Below are 4901 nucleotides of genomic sequence, written 5' to 3' on the forward strand. Positions count from 1 at the left end.
AGCTCTGTTATATTTGCTTTCACGAGCTGTTCACTGAACGAAGCACTGGCCTGAGCAAGCCTTTATCCAGCAGCGTATTGATCATGGCTGATGATGGTGGTGATCACGATGGGGTGGTGCAGGTGGTGATGGTGGTGATGATGATAATGGTGGTAGTGAGGTGATGATGATGGTGACGACGATGATGATGGTCGTGGTGATGGTGGTGATGATGATGGTGAAGGTGGTGACGATGACGGTGGTGGTGATGGTGGTGATGATAATGGTGAAGGTGGTGACGGTGATTATGATGGTGACGACGATGATGAGGTCGTGGTGATGGTGGTGATGATGATAATGGTGAATGTGGTGAGGGTGATGATGATGGTGACGACGATGATGATGGTCGTGGTGATGGTGGTGATGATGATAATGGTGAAGGTGGTGAGGGGTGATGATGGTGACGACGATGATGGTCGTGGTGATGGTGGCAATGATGATAATGGTGAAGGTGGTGACGATGACGATGACGGTGGTGGTGATGTGGTGGTGAAGGTGGTGATGATGACGGTGGTGATGAAGGTGGAGGTGACGGTGTCTATGCGCGTGCGTGCATCGCACCCCCCCCCCCCCCACACTAACCTCGTGACCCCGGCGGCGTTGGCGTTGGTGTTCATGGCGAGCGTCGTGGCGGCGACATCCGTCAACGACTGGAAGCTCCTGGACACGAAGCTGTCGGCGAACCGGAAGGTCATCGTGGACGTTCACAACGAGCTGCGGCGCGGCGTGGTGCTCACTGCCAGCAACATGCTCAAGATGGTGAGGACACGTGGCAGTCAGCGCCCATCGCCCCCCCCACTCCACTATGTGGCCCCCACACACCAGAGGTCGCAACCGGTACCCGATACCCGTACCCTACCCGGTAGCCGTTTGCGACCCTGGTGCGGCCGGGTACGGGTACGGGCAGGCCGTGAGTCACGGTGATAGCCGTTTGTCACTCATTTCGGGTAGGGTACGGGTAGGATACGGGTACCTATACCCGGCCGGGTACGGTTAGCTGTTTACGACCCTGGTGCGGCTGGGTACGGGTAAGGAATCAAAACCCGTTTGCGACCTCTGCTTCCCACTTGTGTGCGTCTCGTGAGGTCTTACGCGACCATACCTCACCACGCTGCTGAATTTGCAGATTTGCTAGAGAGGGGGTGGAGGTGGAGGCGTCAGTGGGGTGGGTGGGATGGAGGGTGAGTGGGTGGGGTGGAGGGTGACGGAGTGGGGGTGAGTGGGTGGGTGAGTGGGTGGCATGGAAGGTGAGATGGTGGATGAGGGGTGAGTGGGTGGGTGGGGTGGAGGGGTGAGTGGGTGAAGTGAGGTGGACGGCTGAGTGGGTAGGGTGGAGGTGAAGGGGTGAGTAAAGGGGTGAGTGGGTGGGTGGGTGAGTGGGTGGGATGGAGGGTGAGTGGGTGGGTGAGGTGGAGGAGTGAGTTGGTGGAGGGCTGAGTGGTGGGGTGGAGGTTGGGTGGGTGAGTGGGTGGGTGAGGTGGAGGGGTGAGTGGGTGGAGGCCTGAGTGGGTGGGGTGGAGGGTGGGTGGGTGAGTAGGTGTGTGAGTGGGTGGGATGGAGTGGTGAGTGGTGGGTGAGGTGGACGGCTGAGTGGGTGGGGTGGAGGGTGGAGGGTGCATGGAAGGGAGTGGGTGGGATCGAGGGGTGAGTGGGTGGAGGGGTGCATGGAAGGTGAGTGGGTGGGATCGAGGGGTGAGTGGGTGGAGTGGTGGGTGAGTGTGTGGGTGAAATCGAGGTGTGAGTGGGTGGTGGGTGAGTTTGATGGTGGTGGTGGTTGTGGCACAGCCTGGCTGACTGTGCCGGGACTTGTCCCTGCAGGCGTACAACGAACAGGCAGCAGAGACCAGCCGCTTGTGGGCCGCCGCCTGCAGCTTCTCGCACAGCCCCAGCAACACGCGCACCTGGAAGACGCCGCAAGCAGGTGACAAAAAACTTCCGTGACTGCACAGTGTTAAGCAACCGATAGAAAAGATAATGCCGCTCGATTGATTCGGAGTGAGACCTCTGGTGTCAAACCGGAGCCGGTCATGAGCACACTTCCCAGGTACGGGAAACTCTCCACTCTCTCCACAACTGCCCCATCACCAATTGGGAGTTGTGGGGGTGGAGTGTCCGATGGTACAAAATACCCAGGCAGGTGCTTCGTTTTGGTGGGCTGATGGTAAGGCCCCACCTCTTAGTGTCACACTCCAGTTTCAGCAGCAGCGACTCCAACTCCTCCTGTGAGTGAGCCGCAATTACCAGGTCATCAGCATACATAACGTGGTTGACTAATAGGGCCATCCCTTGATCGCACCCGGGCATCGATCAGCCTCCCATTGTATCTGCACCAGATGTAAATTCCTTCGGTACAGCTACTGAAGGCCTCACTAGTTTTGGTGGGCTGATGGTAAGGCTGATGGTAGACTCACGCAGTCACTCACCCGCACACTCACCCACACACTCACCCACACACTCACCCGCACACTCACCCCACACACATACTCCCCCACACTCACCCACACACTCACCCCACACTCACCCGCACACTCACCCACCCTCACCCGCACACTCACCCGCACACTCACCCGCACACTCACCCCACACTCACCCGCACACACACTCACCCCACACTCACCCGCACACTCACCCGCACACTCACCCACACACTCACCCACACACTCACCCGCACACTCACCCACACTCACCCACACACTCACCCACACTCACCCACACACTCACCTGCACCTCCGATTAGCACAGTGGGCTACGTACATGCAACTCTGATGGTGCATTGTCTTTGAGTTTGTGCGCCTTTTGGCGTCATCTGGTCCAACACCATGTGAGACTAGGCTCTAAGGAAAGCTGTCTCGGGTGTGGACCAATCAACTTCAAGGACAGTGCATATCATTATCAGAGTTATATTTTTTTGTTTGCATTATGACTGCAGGTATTGTGGTCTCTGCAAACATGACTCCTCGTAAAAAGGTGTCAGTTTTGTTGCCAGATAAAGGGTAAATAAGTATAACCCGTAAAAACAAAGTTTTTCACTATAAATCCTTTATATGCGTGGCGGCTAGAGTCCTCTCGTCCTCTGGCTTGAGATGGCTGCCACCTATGGGTCAGATGATTGCATTGCACCATTAAGCAATTGGTAATTAAACAAAATATTTTTGTCCTAAAAGTGTAAAATTTTGGAATTTTTTCACGAACATTAATTGTCAAGCACAACGAGTCTGTGTGGAAAATGTCAGCTCGATTGGATCACGTGAAGTGGGTTAAAAAACGACCGAAATATTTGCACGGTCGTAAGCGCGCAAGCAAGCGAACTTAATATAAAGGATTTAAAAACAATTATCATATTTTTTACTGGCAAATGAGGTTCCATTGGTGGTGCATTAGAAGTTCAACGTGCACGCATTCCTGCGACGCGAATGATCTTACAATGCACGCACCTGCTCCTCCTCCTCATCCTCCTCTTCCTCAGAGTGGACTGCGGAGAGAACCTCTTCATGTCCAGCAACCCACGGTCGTGGGACGAGGCAGTGCGCAGCTGGTACGACGAGGTCACCTCCCCCGGCTTCCAGTACGGCACGGGGGCTGTGGGGCGCGGGGCCGTGGGACACTACACTCAGGTGAGGGGCCACGCTCCCACCACCACCACGCTCACCACCACCACGCTCACCACCACCACCCACCACGCTCACCACCACCACGCTCACCACCACCACGCTCACCACCACCACGCTCACCACCACCACGCTCACCACCACCACCACGCTCACCACTACCACCACGCTCACCACCACCACGCTCACCACCACATGCTCACCACCACCACCACCACGCTCACCACCACCACGCTCACCACCATCACCACGCTCACCACCACCACAACCACCACCCCACGCTCACCACCACCACCCTACCACGCTCACCACCACCACCACTACCACGCTCACCACCCCATCACCACGCTCACCACCACCACCACCACCACCACGCTCACCACCACCACGCTCACCACCATCACCACGCACCACCACCACCACCACCACGCTCACCACCACCACCACTACCACGCTCACCACCACCACCATCACCACGCTCACCACCACCACCACGCTCACCACCACCCCACGCTCACCACCACCACCACCACGCTCACCACCACCACCACTACCACGCTCACCACCACCACTACCACGCTCACCACCACCACCACCACGCTCACCACCACCACCACGCTCACCACCACCACGCTCACCACCCACCACGCTCACCACCACCACGCTCACCCACCACCACGCTCACCACCCAGCTCACCACCACCACCACGCTCACCACCACCACGCTCACCACCACCACCACGCTCACCACCCACCACCAGGGTGAGGTCGTGAGTCTGGGGGCTGCAAGCTGCACCGTGTAGCAGTCAGCCGCCCCGTGCGATCGCTCAACTCGCACCCCCCTTCCCCCCGTTCCCGTGCCCCCCCCCCGCCCCGCCCCCCCCCCCGAGGTGCGTGGTACAAGTCCCACCAGGTGGGCTGCGCCGTCAACTACTGCCCCAACCACCCCGGCGCCCTCAAGTTCCTCTACTGTGCCACTACTGCCCCGCTGAGTTAGCGGACCCACCCCACAACCCCCCCCACCCCCCCCCCCCAACACCCCCTAACACCTCCCCCACCCACCCCCCAAACCCCCCCACCCACTCCCCAACACCCCCCACCTACCCCCCACCCCCCCCCAACACCCCCCCCACCCCCCCCCCACACCCCCACCCATCCCCCCAACACTCCCCCCACCCACCCCCCAACACCCCCCACCCACTCCCCAACACCCCCCCCCCCCCCCCACCCACCCCCCAACACTCCCCCCACCCC

At 59.0% G+C, this 4901-nt stretch overlaps 1 pseudogene; it reads left to right on the forward strand.

Moving 5' to 3' along the window:
- Positions 1-618: 618 nt before the first annotated feature.
- LOC133339881 (cysteine-rich venom protein ophanin-like) lies at positions 619-4639 on the forward strand (annotated as a pseudogene).
- Positions 4640-4901: the final 262 nt, after the last annotated feature.

The sequence above is a fragment of the Lethenteron reissneri genome, unplaced genomic scaffold (genome assembly GCF_015708825.2).
Source record: "Lethenteron reissneri isolate LAM-NWPU_2019-01 unplaced genomic scaffold, ASM1570882v1 scaffold_509, whole genome shotgun sequence".
NCBI classification, from domain to species: domain Eukaryota; kingdom Metazoa; phylum Chordata; class Hyperoartia; order Petromyzontiformes; family Petromyzontidae; genus Lethenteron; species Lethenteron reissneri.